The sequence below is a fragment of the Schistocerca nitens genome, chromosome 5 (assembly GCF_023898315.1).
Source record: "Schistocerca nitens isolate TAMUIC-IGC-003100 chromosome 5, iqSchNite1.1, whole genome shotgun sequence".
Lineage (NCBI taxonomy): Eukaryota > Metazoa > Arthropoda > Insecta > Orthoptera > Acrididae > Schistocerca > Schistocerca nitens.
The window spans coordinates 411,512,241-411,530,785 of NC_064618.1; the positions used below are offsets into that span (position 1 = coordinate 411,512,241).

The following is an 18,545-nucleotide window of genomic DNA, read 5'->3' on the forward strand; positions in this document are numbered from 1 at the left end:
GCTCCATCGAGCGTAGGTGGACGAAACTAAAATGAGCTCTAACATGGAAATTTAGCGTTTCCGGACACATGTCCACATAACACCTTTTCTGTATTTGTGTGTGAGGAATTTTTCCTGAAAGTTTGGCCGTACCTTTTTGTAACACCCTGTATACAATATTTCAGTGCCTGTGTTATCCTGATTACGATGCGAAGAACCCTAGGACATGAATGTATGTCCAAAGGAACTGGCATTGCGGTGACCACAGCCTTTATGAAACACATCAAATGAATTCGCAATTGCTGATAGGGACAACCATAAGCTGTAGAACTGGAATGACGACGATGGTTGACTGCTGGCACGGTAGCTCAGCCTGTTCGGTCAGAGGGTTAGCTGCCCTCTGTAATAAAAAAACTGAGTTAATCGATCAACGACGAACTTAAACGGGTGTCTTATAACGTCCGCCCCGAGCAGATTCAACGAACAAAAGCGAGCAAATTGAGATTTTTAAAAAAATGGTAAGGCGACCGCTCGTGAAAAGCGGGAAATACGGGTTCGAGTCCCGGTCAGCCACAAATTTTCATTGCCGTCATTCCATTCTAAAGCCGATGGTTGCCCTTATTTCGAATTGAGAATTCATTTAATTTAATGTAATGGTTGTCATTGTGGCCCGTGATGCACCACAGTTGGCTCTGAGCCGGTTTCGAATAGCGCCCTTTTGCCATGCACGGTATACTTTAACCACAGCGGCACGCGGACAGTTTACATTTACATTTCGGTAACGCTTGCACCCATGGCCCGACACCCAATGATAATATTCTTTTGGAAGTCAGATAAATCGCTCTGTTTCCGAACAACGACGACACTGTTTTCCGCACCCTCCTCTAAAAATGGTTCAAATGGCTCTGAGCACTATGGGACTCAACATCTGAGGTCATAAGTCCCCTAGAACTTAGAACTACTTAAACCTAACTAACCTAAGGACATCACACACACCCATGCCCGAGGCAGGATTCGAACCTGCGACCGTAGCAGTCCCGCGGTTCCGGACTGCAGCGCCAGAACCACTAGACCACCGCGGCCGGCCACCCTCCTCTCCCGGCACACTTTTTATATCCTCCATTGCTAGTGCTGCCACCTGACGTCTGTGAATGGGCGTTGATGTTGATCACAGACAATGAACACATTAATGCAACTGGATCGTGTATAAGAGGGTACTGTCTGGAAGATGTCCTATGGGGTCATTTCTTCAAAAAGCTTTTGCGAATTCTGTTATTTTCAGAGCAAAGCTAGGAATGGAAAGAGAAGAGATTTGATGGAATACCGAAGGCTCGCTTACTTAAGTGCGAGTACCGCTTTGTAAAACAAAGCAGTCAAACTAATATAACCTATACATGTGGATATATGAAAGAAGGGGAAACATAGTCCCTACGTGCTAGTGTACAAGATGGGAACCAACGGATTATTTTGTTCAGTTTGAAATTAACACAGAACTCTCAGAAAGATATGTTATTAAGGTGATCACCACGCAAACTCTGTTACGAATACTGAACTGAATATGATTGTAATTCGATACATCGAACTCAGGCGGCACCACATCTCGTGTAAAGCAACGAGGTGACTTCAAAACGTATGCTCCACATCTCATACCACGGTAAGACCATTGCCCAACAAGAGTGGCGTATTGTCAATGGAGGTTGCGTGTTCTTGGTTTTCTGCAGACACAGGTCTGCTGCGGTACGGATAGCAGGTGCATCATCGTGTGGCAGCTGGTTCAAATGGTTCAAAGGTTCTGAGCGCTATGTGACCTAACTTCTAAGGTCATCAGTCCCCTATAACTTAGAACTACTTAAACCTAACTAACCTAAGGACATCACACACATGCATTTCCGAGGCAGGATTCGAACCTCCTTCCGTAGCGGTCGCGCGGTTCCAGACTGTAGCGCCTAGAACCGCTCGGCCACCCCGGCCGGCGTGGCAGCTGGAATCGTACTCCAAAGTTGAAGTACTTGTGGCAGCACGATCGTTGGGAGCCAACCGTCTCAATAGTACACAGATTCACCGTCAAATTCTGGCGGTGTGTGGGCCAAAGAATTTCGCATCCAGCTGTTGTGAAATAGTGATAACAGTTTGACCAAGAGTACAGACGTGGGCGATGCTGATCGGTAAGAAGGCCATCGAACATAGACGACGAAGTCTAACCAGTCTGGGAACTGATTCACAGCATTCACAGATTTTCGAGTGATGAGGACGTTCATACATTGCTTGTCCAATGACTTCGTGATCAAACAGCGGATTTCTACTGTCGAGGAACTGAAGGATTGGTAGGACGCTACGACCGTCATTTACAGAGACGTAGTGACTATGTTGAAAAATAGTGTTACGTATCTGTGTCACTTTGAAGTGTATTGCAGCACTTTATAGAAGCTACTTTGCTTGCCATAGTGATGACTAACCTACTTTTTGAACTGCCTTCGTATATGAAGGGTTGTAATATTGTCGCTGATGGACGTGTGAATTGGTATTCCCATAAGGAGTAATATGGTCTCCCACAGATCAGGTTCCCACTGAATTTTGCTTTCGAGATAGCTGCGTGAGCAAATGGTTCAAATGGCTCTGAGCACTATGGGACTCAACTTCTGAGGTCATTAGTCCCCTAGAACTTAGAACTACTTAAACCTAACTAACCTAAGGACATCACAAACATCCATGCCCGAGGCAGGATTCGAACCTGCGACCGTAGCGGTCTTGCGGTTCCAGACTGCAGCGCCTTTAACCGCACGGCCACTTCGGCCGGCAGCTGCGTGAGCAATGCTGGGTTCCTGTCCACATTCATTTGTGACATTTTCATTTTGATGATGATGAGGTCCCATACTCCGAAGCGCGTAGGGGACGATGCGGGAGACGCGCAGCTCGATGCTAGGCAAGGTCCTAGTGGAGGTGGTTTGCCATTGCCTTCCTCCGACCGTAATGGGATGAATGATGTTACACAGCCTAATCTCGGCATACTGCTTACGCAGTTTTCCACACCCATTCGGGTTAGTACTGAAATTTTTCCAAATCTTCAAATGCATTTTATGAAGATAGCTGATACTAAAGACAGAAAACTGAAGTTCTCCGCTTTATTGACAATGAACGCCAGAAACTTCCCCCACTCCCACCCCCACTCCCACCCCCGCTCCCCATCTTCATCACTCTACACTTTGTCGCTACCATTGTTCCAAAACTGAGTTTAGAATGGTATAATGATCAACGGACACTTGACCACAAAAATAAATGTTGAATTGAAAATTTACGAAAGCTATTCGCCATAGAAAACCCGCAAACGTTGGGAAAGAGATATCCCACTTCAGAAGTAAACAGAACACTCCTAACTGATCCAGTCAGCTGTTACTGCTCCGCTACTGTCAACACAGCAGTCCCACTCCCTTTTATGCTGGCTGGTCCGCTAGTGCTCAATTCCTCATCACATACAGGTGTCGGGATACTTTTGATTGGATACCATATACAACTCTCAAGTGAGAATATCAGTGACAGCTCACTCAACTACGTCGATATTTTTGATATGGATTTATTAAGGAATGAAAGGATTAAAGTTGGTTACATGCAAATAAAGATTTAGACTTTGAATAACGTACATTTGAGCGTAGAAGTCGATTACGTAATTTCGTATCGTGCCTGCTGACGCAAACGTGTTCTCTCAGCAAACCCACCAAAGTCAAGTCCAATAGCCGCAAAATATACATTATCAAAACTAGAGAGACCGAGACAGACGTATTACACTTGCCTGCGTGACAAGTATTAACGTCTTCATCACTCAAATATATCATCGGAACGCCCTCGGGCCTCATGTCTCGTGGTAAAGTTCATGACTGGAAACAAAGATCGAATCTCTGTGGTACGCTGGATTTATCCAGTTGGATAAATGGATTAGGTTAAGGGCACGTAACTCGTCAAGTGGTGCCCAGTAGAAAGGATTGCACCAGGCCAGTGACCTACACGAAGTTATTGTTATTATCATCGTCATCAAACGCCAAAGACGTTTTTCTGATTTCTTTATTGCGATAGGCCTATTTCGGCTACAATTGCCATTGTCAAGCTACCTGCGAATAATACATAGAATTTTATCATCACATGGTGTAACGTATAACCTGCATAGCATTGTGAGTGTTGTATGATTGTGAGTTTCACTGTCACTTAAGACCTCAACAGAAAAACTTAAAACCAACATTTGGATGAGCTATCTGACTGCTTATATGAGCAAGAATTTACATGTGATACAGAATCTGACTTGTGCAGCGGAATTTACTGGAGTAGAGTACATGACATGTGGTGTGTCAGTGTCCCTGTTTTGACCCTAAGTTTTACACTCACCACTTTAGATAACTGCCTTTTTGCATGTGGTTTATAGCAATGCGCAGCAGCGGCTAAAGCTTATTGTTACTAAGAATTAATTTAATAAAAAGAAGTTTGCTTGGGTTCTGGTAACTACTAAATAACTTTTGAGAAGGGACTTTATTAATTAAGTATATTTAAAACTTCTGAATCATCATGAACAAATATTAATAATGATAATGACAAATGGCATTTGTGCCAGTAATGGCTGAGTGCCAGATTAACAAGTTATTTCAATTTCAAAATGTCATTTATATTTAATAACCACTGGATATTATTTAGATGTGGAGAATAATTATTATTATTTGGAGGATAAGGAGGCTTCTTTGTCTGACAAGCAAAACATGGGATTATTGCAAACTCGGACTAACAATCACGGGCCTAACCCTGCAATTGCGCTTTACGCTATGCTTGCGAATCTTACCTTGAATTTCATCTTCAAGCGTAGTTAAGCTATCTAAACCTCTCCTGGCTATATAAATTAATTCAGGTCTTGAGTGTGGTAAGATGTGCCATCACCGACGTGAGGGTAGCGTGACACGTCTTCTGTCTCCGAGCTCTCGACCGACCCTACTCTTCCACTCTCGCAGACAGATCCAGTCTCACAACAATACTTAGAATCGCGCTCCCACGTTTCACCCTCAGATTGTTACTATCGGTATCTGAGTGCTTACACAATAGCGTTAAGTTGGATATATTGTTTGTGGCTATATCATACACGTTGTGGCTATGTGATAAATGTATACATTGGTACTTACGTCTGCTTTATATAATCATAGTCTATGAAGATAGTTGATTAATCGTTCAATCTTCGCTGCTAATTTTATTTTTGGCTATGAAATGTTCTCGAAATGTCTGTTTGTCAGATATCGTAATTTAAGATTTCAATAAAATTTTCTAAATCTACAGTTTTTATCTTTAAAGTCGGTTCTAACATAGAAACTATATAGAATCTTAAGCGACGATAATGGACAAACATGGGCGTAGCGGAAACATTTCAAAGTCAAATATAAAATAAAATTTTGTTTTGTAGGCCGTACCCTTCTTGACGGTATAGTCTTTAGAGGAACCTTAGGCTGGAAGTCGTGTGTGGCATTTGTCTCCGAATCGTGCACACCTTGTTCTGCGTGTCATCGTATTTTAACTCTTATGTATCGTGGAGTCTAAGAATTTAGGGAGCAGCCCAGCATTTGCCTAACGGGCAGGAGGAACCTCCTAAAAAGCACATTCAAGCTGGCATTGTACGAGGCCATGGTCGTTAATCCACCGCTCAGATCTGATCTGCGTATGGCTCACCTTTATTTTTTCAAGCTAGCGCGCTACGCTTTAGACATTATACGAGCAAGTTACTGACACAAAAAACTATATTTTCAAGAGTCACTCGGATTTTCGATTCAAAATGCTGAGCACTCTGAGCCGTCTGTCTAACAGTTTTGTAATACTGGCGTCGTTGAAAGCCGTAATGTTGTGGAGAGGTTGGTCGATGGTGACAATTACCCAAAACTGATCCATATCCCAAGTTTGTGACAATTCACTAATAATGTGCAGTGCCAAAAACTATTGTCAGAGCTTACTCGTCTGCTCTCTGCAGTCCATGAATGTCACACTTCCAAAAGATTCCGATACAATTCGCACGTCGCAAATGTGCATGCCAGCGCAGTAAGCCATTTATGAGCCCGCTCCGCACCTCAAACCTCTGCTAACGACACTTTCTGTAGCCAAACCCTTCTCTGCGACCACCACCCACTAGCGCACGTTGTTTCAAAGTCATTATTAGAGAGACGTACCAGAACAGAATTTTAAAAGCGAACTTCGACCAATATGCACACGAAACGACAAGTCTCACAATGTTAATTCATATTCGAGAAAGAAAAAAAATATGCATAACACTATTTTGGAGCGTTACAATACCAGTGTTCTGCCATTGTGCTTTCTCGCTCGGTGCTTGTACAATGAAGATTGTAAGCCGCCACAAATGTGGGGTTTCATGCATGCATAGAAGCAATCAGAGGACATTTTGAAGATCTCTAATGTTTTTCTGAGACCAGAACTTTGTAAAACGTTATTCTGTCAATAACTTAAAAATTGATCAAGTGCGAGTAGAACTCTCTGAGGGTTCAGTACAAACTGAATTATGTACATAGACAGTTCATCCATTCCGCGAATCGAGAATCTCAACGATTTTTGCGAGTTATCGACTGAAAAGATATCGGTCCTGGAATTTACAAGACTTTCGAGGACGTATTACTTTCAATTTTGATGTAGGAAAACAAATGACCAAAGGAATTTTCTTCGAGTGATATAATTACCGATTAACAATTTTCTGATTTTTTTTCCTTTACTAATACTGTGAAACCTTGCTTCTGCCGAACGTCATAGTTCTCGGTCAATGGGCAGCACCCTAAAGGTTCTAATGAGAGAGTTTGCGAGTATCAATATACGTGACATAAATGGTCAGATATTTCGATTTCATGGACTTAGAAGCTTAACATTTTTACAACACCAACGGACCACAGACCTAAGGATATGACAAAAATTTCAACTTTACTCGTAAACGTCTACCCATCTTAATACGCTGATGCACAGACAGACAGACAGATAACAAATGATAAAAAATTTTCCTTTGTGTGATATAATTACAAATAACAGTTATAGGAATTTTCTCTTTAGTTGAACTTTGAAATCTTGCTTCTTGCCCAATTTCATTATTCCAGGCCGACGAGAAGTTGACGAGTATTAACACTTTGCCATTCGGGCGTTGCCGCCGAGCGGTTCTTTCTAAGTCCAGGAGACTGATGACCTCAGATATTAAGTCCCATAATGCTCAGAGCCATTTGAACCACTTTTTAATACTTTGCCGTCCGGCGACACCACAGTGGTGTCATGCGCGAAATAGCGGTCAACGGCCGGCGACACAATAGTGGTGTCGTGAGCATAGTATCATGCAGTGGCCGGTGACAGCACTTTAGTATCTTTTTCATTCTGTTAGATAACAATACGTTACACACGTCAACAAGTTCTTCGTTTTTATAAGTACTTGTGCACTTTCATCGTGGCAGACGAAAGATACGATTATTTACGATGAATGCGCGGACGTCTTGTCTGACGTTCCAGACGCCTTCGCCGATTGGGAAGAAGACAGTGGATACAAAAAAAAAAAAAAAAGAGAAAGTGAAGCAGAATCGACGGAAGATAGTGAAATACGTCCAAGAAGAATTCGGCGAACGCTACGGCGGCAAACAGATTTGGATGAATCAGGCGAAGAAGACAGACTATGATTTACTGAGGACCAATAATAAATTTGAAGGATCGGATCCAAAAATATTTCCCAAAGATAGACAAAGCGTCTTGGATATCGTAGAATTATATATTGGGAACGATCTATTTGAATATATTAGCAACGAAAACGAAACCACCAAATATTACAGTAAAAATTGCAATAGAAGGAAAATTGATTTAAAAAAATGGCCGGCTGGTGTAGCCGAGCGGTTCTAGGCGCTTCAGTCTGGAACCGCGCGACCGCTACGGTCGCAGGTTCGAATCCTGCCTCGGACATGGATGTGCGTGACGTCCTTATATTAGTTAGGTTTAAGTAGTTCTAAGTTCTAGGGGACTGATGAACTCAGATGTTAAGTCCCATAGTGCTCAGAGCCATTTGAACCATTTGAACCATTAAAAAATGCCAAATTTATCGACGTTACGGGACCCGAACTTAGAAAATGGTTTGAGCTTGCTATCCTTATGGGAATTGTAAAAAAAAGCAAGGATCGATGATTACTGGTCAACGAATCCTCTGATAGACACACCGATATTTCGCAAAACGATGTCCCGCAACCGATTCAGACAAATATTATCATTTTTACATTTCTCCGACAGCAACAACAAACCGGCTAATGCCGACCGCTTTGTCAAAGTGCAATTCGCGATTGATTATTTTTCCAAAAAGTTTAAAGAAACATTTAATCTAAGTCAAAGCATCTCAATTAATGAAGGGATGATACCATGGCGTGGACAGTTAAATTTTAAAGTTTACAATCCGTCGTAAATTACGAAATAGGGCATATTCATCGGATGCTGTGTGATTCGAGTACGGGATACATTTCCTCATTCAAGACATGTTCCGGCGCTGGACAGCCTTTAGCAAAAATAGTGATGGAACTATTGACACCTTCTTATGGAAAGTGGCATCACCTCTACGTGGACAATTATTATAACAGTGTAGAACTTGCAGAGAAGTTACTTGAAAAGAAAATTCGAGTTTGTGGAACGATACGGAAAAATAGAGGATTTCCGGAAAAATGAAAGAGCCCAAAAGTCAATGTGTTTGAAGCTTGTCATCAACGAAAAGGTGACAAGCGGTCGGCGACAAGCCAAATAATCCGAATTAGCGCTGCCGACGCCAACCGAATAAATTTGTACGAGACTTGCGGACGGCAAAGTGTTAAAATGTGTAACATAAATGGCCGTATCTTTCGATTGCAGTGACTTAGGAGCTTCAACTTTTTCATACTGCCAGGCGACCGTAGACCTTAGTATGTGACCTAACTTTCAACTTGATACGTCTGCCCTTCCTGAGAAAATGGGTTTCTAACAGTCGGACAGACGGAGAGACAGACAGAGAGAATGATACCAAAGTAGTACTATATGGGTTACGTTTTTACCGTTTGAGGTATGTAACCCTAAAAACGAAGGATAATGAGATACATAGTTAAGTGGACATAATTTTTTCTTTCTTTTTTTTTGGTGGGTTGAATCCACCAGCAAAGTCTCAAATATTTAATGAGAAAACCCTGGACACCACTTTCAACTCGCGGTTTCAAGCTATTTGGATACTATTTTGTGACGTCACTTCTTAATTAAGCTGTACTTATTTTCTGTTTTGTAAGATAATCAGATAGTGACCATAAGAGTCATAATCATGGCCACAATCGAGATAAACTAATAAATTCAGAATAAATAAGAAAAAATTGTTTCACAAAAATTTCACTCAGGGATTGGAATCAAGACCGCATAAGATGTCTATATTCATTTGCCAGTTAACAGGGCGAGTACACACTTACGGCACGTGTTGGACAGCTCACTGACCACGTCGTTCTCGCAGCTTCCACCGGACGCGTCATCGGGAGTCTTTCATTTTGCTGTTTAATATGATTTTGTCTTAAAATTACCCTTGTACGGGCGATTTTATGGGCAATTCTTTAATCGCAGTGTTGCATCGATGATTTAAATATTCTTGGTAATATCGAAACAGCAACCAGATTAGCTGCAGCGGAGTAGTTCTTTGAGTAGATTTGATGGTCTGAGAGGTACTATTAACGAGCACTGTTCGCTTTCTATGGTTTCCCTGGTATGAATTCACGGAAACTACGGATCGTTAAAAAAAACATCAACAGACATCTGTGTTTACGAACCTGACCCTCTCGGTGCTGGACTTACATGTAAAGGAACAGCTGCATATTTAACTATCCATCGTCGATGGAACCGTGGGGACACAGTTGTATAACACATTGAGAGGAAGAATGAACGTGCCTCAGGTTGCAATTAAATGATCTCCAGTTTTATTGTAATGTAATGAATTTTGAGGTTTCTATCATCCTCAAAGGTATCTGTGAACAGTTCCCACATCCTGGTGAGGTACGTAGAAATATAAACTTCCCATCGGTGACGGAACCACAGGAATGTAGTCATATTACAAATTTAGAGTAATAATGAATTTGTCTCAGACTGGAATTATTTGATCGTGCTACAATAAAACTGAAGATCATTTAACTGTAGACAAATTAATTCTTACTCACACGAGGAACACATGATTTCACTCCATCAGGTGTAGCCGCAACATCGGCCATTTTGCCGCAGTCTGCAGGATTTTACATACCAGATACACTCTGAAGCGCCAAAGAAACTGGTACAGGCATGCGTATTCAAGTACAGACATACGTAAACAGGCAGAATACGACGCTGCAATCGGCAACGCCTATATAAGACAACAGGTGTCTGACGCAGTTGTTAGATCGGTCACTGCTGCTACAATGGCAAGTTATCAAGATGCAACTGAGTTTGAACGTGTTGTTATATTCGGCTCACGAGCGATGGGACACAGCATCTCCGAGGTAGCCATGAAGTGGAGATTTTACGGTACGACCATTTCACGAGTGTACAGTGAATATCAGGAATCCAGTAAAACATCAAATCTCCGACATCAGTGCGGCCGGAAAAACATCCTGCAAGAATCTTTACGCTGTGAAGCATTTCAGTAAAATTAGTCAGTGGACGCGCAGATCATTCATTACAGACGTGAGCTTGCACTCCGTTGGAAGGCAAATACTGGAGAATAGCGCTGACTCACGAAAAACTACACGCAGAAATGTTTCCAGCCGTGTAAGGAACGAATGCCGACGTGAGAGTGCCCAATGTGCTCCACGGCGACCGATGCTCCCGGAAAATGTTTCGCAGAGCAAAATTATCCAGCATCAGACTCGTTTCTTTCGTGTCACACTTCATTAACGACACTTTTTTTCTGGCAGAGCGCAAGATAAGGCCTGTAGTAAATTAGCTGCTCCGACCAGTGTAAGTGAACTGATGAGTCCGACTGAAATTATGGCTCTGAGCACTATGGGACTCAACATCTTAGGTCATAAGTCCCCTAGAACTTAGAACTACTTAAACCTAACTAACCTAAGGACATCACACACACCCATGCCCGAGGCAGGATTCGAACCTGCGACCGTAGCAGTCCCGCGGCTCCGGACTGCAGCGCCAGAACCGCTAGACCACCGCGGCCGGCTAACTGAAATTATCATAGCGTAGTAATACGCTACTATATCATCAATCTCCTTCCTTTTCTGCCGCGATAGTCTGTCTTTGCAAGTAGAAAATGTGTATAAGCCCAAGCCTACGGCACTGTAGCAGATGCTGAGATATTTGATGTCTTAGAAAAAGTCTTGTTGAGCCGTTGTGATGATACAGCATCAATTATCGCAGCAACGATATATGGCAAATGTCGGCCTGAAATTATTCATGTTAATTATAATGTAACGCAGACAATGTTGGTACAAATTATGTTAATTTCTGTTTCGAAACCTGCAAATTATGTGTCTGTTGTTGCTTATATTTCATGAACGGCCCAACAGCCAAGCGGCGACGGAAGGAATCTGCCACCTGGGCCGGAATGTTGAATCGCCGGACCCAGACGCCAGACAGCTGACGGCCGTGCGCGGGATGATGGCGCAAGCTTCCCTTAGACGCTGTGCCCTATGTTTTTAACAATGAAATGTTTCATAAATGAAAATGTAATGCTGTAACTTCAGTTCTGTGTCAGAGTTCGATGTCAGCTGTTATGAAAGAGACACACTTGATGGCAGATGTACACTGAAATACCTATGTAGCAGTCGTCTGCGTGTAGTGTTACAAGTAAAACGTTTCACGTCTTCTAAAAAGAAAAGTGTTGGAGAACTAATTATTTTGGAAATTGGTGACAACAGTTTATTTATACTGAGATATGTGTGAATATCACGAAGAGCGGTGATTTTTACTGAATGTAAATTTATATGCCTTACGACGCCGAAAGAAAGTGATGTTTAATCTCTGACTTATCGAGTTCTACGAGAAGTGATATCAACTGTGAATCTAGCAATGATTTTCAAAGCGTACAGATCTAATAGGGCATATCAATGAAACACTATCAGATTTATTACTCAAGAGGCTTCTAAATTCAACACAAATTACATAATTAATAATTTCCTGCATTCGAGAATTTTAATATGCTTACCAGAGATAACTAAGCTTACGGATCTCGGTGTGAATAACCTTGGTTCCTACAGCAAGGGATAAGAGAAAAGATAAAGATCTTTAGATTTAACTCACGTAATTACGCCAAAAGATAATTTTTCTGAAGCGTTTATACTATTCAGTGATCACAATTCCACAGCTAAAGCGAAGTGAACCTGTCTAAATACTCGTAATAATTTTACGTATCTTCGGAAGTGCAGAGGTGCGCTTAGGCGCGATCTCTGTGAAGACGGTACTGGAACTTACTTTGCCTATGAAATACGTAAGATACTCTCAGGCAGAGTAGTCTATAAGCTTCTGATCACTAAAATATCTGTATGGAGATTGATAATGAGATAGTAATACCTCACCGTTAGACACATTTTCCGTTTTCATAGTAATTTCGCTTACTGACACAGCTGAAAACCTGAGATTTCTGTTGTGTTGGATTCGATTTGCCTCTAAACGGGCGTCTCAGAACACTCCCGTCTAGAAAGTGAAACCAGTTCCACAGACGTTTTTGCTATTGTCACTTGCAGGATTTCTCCAGTTCGGTCTTTGTCGTCTTCCCACCACAGCCGGTGGCGTTTGACATGCAAACTGCTTAAACGCAATAGTAAACGACAGGAACTCCACAGGAATTTCTAACCACGGCCTTGTAATAACCACGTTAAAAACCGGCCGCAAGTAACGTAATGTGATGCTTGTGGGATGTCACAGATATCTGAACCCACCAGTATCTGTGAGCTCGAGGTTAAGGCATTGCCAGTTAAAGGGAAAAGTCTACTGTTGCTCTGCGGGTTCTTTATAATTAAGATAGGCGTAGTTATGAAAAATATGGCAATACTTTGAATATAAGAAAACAGGACGAAATAATGTAAAAGAATACACAAATAAATGATTACATTTTCAGAAAAAATTGGAAGATTTATTCAAGAAGAAGTGCTTCACAAATTGAACAAGTCAATAGAACGTTGGTCCACCTCTGGTCCTTACGTAAGCAGTTATTCTGGTTGGCATTAATTGAGAGAGTTGTTGGATGTCCTCCTGATGGATATCGTGCGAAATCTGTCCAATTAATGCATTAGATCGTCCAAATAATGACCTAGTAGGATTACCCTACCCATAATGGTCCAAAATATCTTTGTTGTCCAAGACAGGGTTTGGCAAGCACTAAGACAAGTACAGAAACTCTCGCCGTGGATGAGCAGTCATTATCTTACTGAGAGGTAAGCCCAGAATGGCTTGCCATGAAGTGCAACAAAACAGGGAGTAGACATCCTTGACATACCGCTGGACTGTAAGGGTCCCCTGGATGAGGACCAAAGGGGTCCTGCTATGAAAAGAAACGGCAATCCACACTATCACTCCTGGTTGTTGGGCCAATAGTCAGCATGGTGTCCCACTGCTCTCTGCTCCGAGAAGCCCCAGATGGCGATAGGATACCAACCTCACTGCCACCAGCCATACGACCAGACAACGAAGAGTGATGGTCTTGGTCCCAGTTGTTTTCATAGCACAACCCCTTTGGCTGCCATCCACAGCACAGTGATACGTCGACGATATTCTACACTATGGAGCATTATAGGCAGGCCCCTCCAACAAGCTCGGGATTTGGATGATCCAAAGTGCCAACTAGACAGAATTTGACGATATATCCCTCAAGAGGACATCCAATAGCTTATCAATTAATGCCAAGCCGAATAACTTCTTGCATGAGGCCAGAGGTGGACTAACACGTTACTGACTTGCTGAATTTGTCAAGCTCTTTCTCTTAAATAAATCATCCAGTTTTTCTGAAACTGTAAAAATTTGTTTGTTTGTACATGTACATCTGATTTCTGTCCCATTGGATAATTCCTTCGTGGCGCGTCCGGTTTTTTTAGTGTATTTTCTGAGGTCGGGCGATTCAGCTGGTTAATCAACGTGCAACAGGATACCTCAGTGTTCGTGAAAAAGCATGCCTACAGTGAACAACACTGTTCTTATTTTGGGAGCGTCTACAGCATGTTCATCACTAAGACGTGGAAGAAATGGCAATATTAATTTCCGCCAATGTTGAAATAAACATAGTTGTTCACGTTAGCGATAACATGAAGGAATGGGCACAAGCTGCGGTACGAGAAACATTCCCAAAACATCACAGAAACAGCTCCGACCTGAACGAGACTTTCAACATACTGCGGCTTAAATGACACCTTACCCTGTTGAGATGTTGGAAAGTCCACGTTGATGTACGAACCAATTGGACAACGTAATTCAGGTGTGCTTATGAATACACCAAACACAATAGCTCCTTTCTGTCGTTCTGTTAAGCCTCCACGACCGCCGATCTTGCTGCACTGGTTCTGCTATTATTTACGTCAGTGGTGGAGGGCCACATGAATCTGATACTAGTTCTGTAACATCTACAGCGCTCCGAAGCGACCAGTAAATGAGTAATACTTTGCTTGGGACGTTAGTAAAAAAAACATTGATCCTAAATAGATGATATGGTGATCCTATACATTCATAGCTTAGAGAGAGTCATTCTCTTCGAGGGAGGGACCTGAAGGGAGCGTGGGTAAAGTTCTATTGGGCAAACACGACAACCAAGGTAATCGTATATGTACTCAGTTCGGCAACAGTCCGTAGTGTTGAGGTATAGGGTCATTAAAAACAATGTAGCAATTACAAAATCGTATTATTCAAAATAATAAAAACATACGAACACGATTTTTTGTTTGATACTCATCCTGGAACAAAGCTTTGCATCTACTTCGGTGCGCAAAGTAAGCGCACCGTTAGTTGCTCGTCAGACTTGAAAACGGTATTAAGTTTCAGCACACGTCTTCTCAGAATCTCCGCAGCTACAGATTTAATTGCAGATGTGTTTCATGTCTTAATAGGATGATATCGGCAATGCTTTCCTGTTTCCCGTCCTCTTAATACATTCTCGGAAGAAGTGCTTTGCCGACCGCTTTTGCTACTCTCCGTGATTATTTTTAACTATTTCATGTATGGTTCCGAAGACTTATCGGGAGCCTTTCTTTTTGGGGAGGGGGAAGGGGCTGTAACGCTGCTACGGGTGATTTCGTTCTGTGTATAACAAGACAAATTGCGTCCTTTGTTGCAGGATCCACAGTTGTTGAAGCTACAATCCAGACTGAACCTGCAGTGAGAAAACTGGATCTTTGCTATTCGACTTGTACTGCCAATGCCACCTATTGAAAGGTGAGTAAACGTACGCTCTATAACTCAAAAGAATTTATTCCGTTAATTTAAGATAGTGGATTCTTTTTCGATAACCCTGGATTATTAAGCTTTGTTCACTTTACTTCAGCAACTGATGGGCAGTTACAGCAGTCAGTGTCTTGCTAGAAAATACTCCCCACAGGAAAACAAATACTGCGCACATCATTAAAAAATGTCTGCAGACGATCCTGCACCCACTCCAGCTCTTATATCAACAATATAACAAACGCTGACGTTTCCTCTTTCAATCGTTAGACACTGAAAACGCCTACTACCGAGTATGACCTCAGACTTCCAACACTAACGGTATGAGCTTCAAACGACACCATCTGAATGCATCATTTCAAACTAAACGTCCGTTCTATATAACAAAAAGAACCTGTATTTTGTACTGGACTGCAGGCGTGCTCCAACACTACTTCAGATTGTCACTCGCTTTTCTCCAATACAAGATGGTGTCCCAAATTCCCCCCCCCCCTTCCCCTATCTTCTGTGTATTTACTCCAATATGCTAAAGACACCATTTTCCTTGCCGTCAGTGCCATCCACAATTCATCCAAGCGATCCATTCAACTCCATTGAACATCTCTGGATGAGACCAGTGGTACCGTGAACACTATAAAAATCCAGACAATAATTGTGGCACATACCACACGAGCTATAGACTTCCGTCGTCTAAGTGCCCACAACGGTCCCACTCATCCTACTAAAACACTACAATAAACGTAGGACTAACACTTGAAGAGAAAATGACTTAAAATCCTCGCCTACTACTAATCAAAAATAAGTCGCAAAGCAGATATAACTGCTGAATGATCTAATCCCACGACCATTTTCTACGCACATACAAGTATAAGACTTTCCCCTATCTAACCTTCACCGCTGGAAAAGTTGCTGGAACCTTCTTAAACGACGTGCAATTTGCCTCGCATTCCGTATTCGATAGTTTCCGCCCACATCCTGTATCAGTCCGTAAAGTTCCCATACCATTTCAGACACGCAGAACACCGGCCACATATCTCCCACAGTCTTGAATCCCCTAATCGTTACAAACACTGGCCTTTTGCCGCCCGCATACAAAGACATCTCACCTTTTCTTCATCTCCTTTTCCAGTGTAATTTTAGTTGCCGTCCCTGAAATCCATCCATCCCATCAACCGTAATCTACCCTACATGACCATTTGATTATGAAGACTCCAGTCATCTATCTCTTAGCCGGCCGGCGTGGCCGAGCGGTTAAAGGCGCTACAGTCTGGAACCGCACGACCGCTACGGTCGCAGATTCGAATCCTGCCTCGGGCATGGATGTGTGTGATGTCCTTAGGTTAGTTAGGTTTAAGTAGTTCTAAGTTCTAGGGGACTGATGACCACAGCAGTTAAGTCCCATAGTGCTCAGAGCCATTTGAACCATCTATCTCTTACCTAATTAGAATCGTATACAGCTTCCAACAGCCATGTCTCGTCTGTTAGATCCCGTCTGTCTAACATTTTTCCTGGAGTCGTTTGGTGTAAAACAGCAAAGAATCAGACGCACAGGGTATCCGGGGAGCAAATGTCAATATTTAGAGATATGGCAGGAACGATCATTCTAAACAAAACGTCTAATAAACATTGGCTACAAAATGCATACCTTAAGAGCTATGGGCATTTATTCAGAAGAAGAGATGTGATTCGCAGTAGTGGAGATGAACAAGTGCTCAGCGCTCTTAAGGAGTGTACTTTAGAGCCGATGATAACTGGACTTTATTTTTCTTGTTTTGGTCCGTACTGCCACCTCTCGAAATGTGAAAAACAGAAAGCTTACAGTAGAGGAGTTGTGTTTCACAGTATCGAAGATGAAGAAGTTCTCATAGCTCTTAACGTACGCATTTTAGAGCCCATATTTATTAGACATTTTTGCTTCTAATGATCATTCCTGTCGTATCCCTGAATACATGGTATTTATCATTTCTCCTGGGACAGACAGTACATGTGTAGGCTGCAGGGTGTCCCGAGACTTTTGGTTCAAATTAGTACCGGAGGTACAGAAAATCAAAACAAATACGTTTAGATAAGAAACATATGATCTCTGAAGTCAACTTGCAATGTTGGGGAACATTTTGTTAGTGGTGCTGACGTAAGCTGTTGTGTGCGTGTCGCTGACTGTGAATGCGTACTGATATTCAAAACGGCTGTGTGAACGGATGACTGGCTGTATTGTTGGATTTACCCCTGAATGCTACACAAAGGACGTACTTCCAGCGCAATGGGACACAAACCCATTTGCAGCTTTGAACATCTGAGAGCCACCTTATCTCATCGATGGATTTGGATTGATCGAGGTGGCCCTGTAAACTTGACCACCCAGGTCATCTGAACTAACCTGTCTGGATTTCTTCCTCTGGGGGCATGTAAAGCATCTGGTGTATGAAACCGCTTTGGAAATAGAAGTCTTAGTCGCTGGAGTAGCCGTTGCTGCTGTTACCATTGCGAACATTCCTGGGATCTTCGAACGGGCACAACAATCAATGGCCCGACGTTGTACTGCGAGCACACAAAAATGGTTCAAATGGCTCTGAGCACTATGGGCCTTAACTGCTGATGTCATCAGTCCCCTAGAACTTAGAACTACTTAAACCTAACTAACCTAAGGACGTCACACGCATCCATGCCCGAGGCAGGATTCGAACCTGCGACCGTAGCGGTCGCGCGGTTCCAGACTGAAGCGCCTAGAACCGCTCGGCCACCCCGGCCGGCCGAGCACTCAGGCCAATGGGCGCGCGTTCGAGCAGTTCCTGTGAATGCCGCTGCTGTATCTGTGTAAATCGTCCCTAGCATCAGAAATTGCATTTAGGGACCATACGATCCACATTTAAATATATTTGGTTTGATGTTCTCTACCTCCTGTATTAATTTGAACGAATAGTTTCGGAACATTCTGTATACTTTGTTACACGTGTACGCCAGTGAAGCCGAAGTTTTGGTTTCGAAACCTTACACGCAGCAGGACTCGCCGAATCTCTGGTTTATTTGGAGCGAGAACTGATCCGCTACAGTTTGCACCTACGCTCTTCGTGGACTAAGTTTACTCCCAATCTGTTATTGTACATGGTGGTGTACTGTTTCTTCGAGGGTCAATGGTCCACTTACTTTGCACTTTCAACACAGTGTGTGATCAGTTTATTGCATTG

The 18,545-nt window shown here is 42.5% G+C and overlaps 1 protein-coding gene across 1 annotated transcript in view; it reads left to right on the top strand.

Moving 5' to 3' along the window:
• The window catches only part of LOC126260500 (facilitated trehalose transporter Tret1-like), a 504,093-nt gene that overhangs the window by 118,263 nt on the left and 367,285 nt on the right, over positions 1-18,545 (top strand). The window contains exon 2 of the mRNA XM_049957830.1: positions 15,257-15,354. The gene's annotated coding sequence lies outside the window, so the exon portion shown is untranslated. The remainder of the gene's footprint in view (positions 1-15,256; positions 15,355-18,545) is intronic.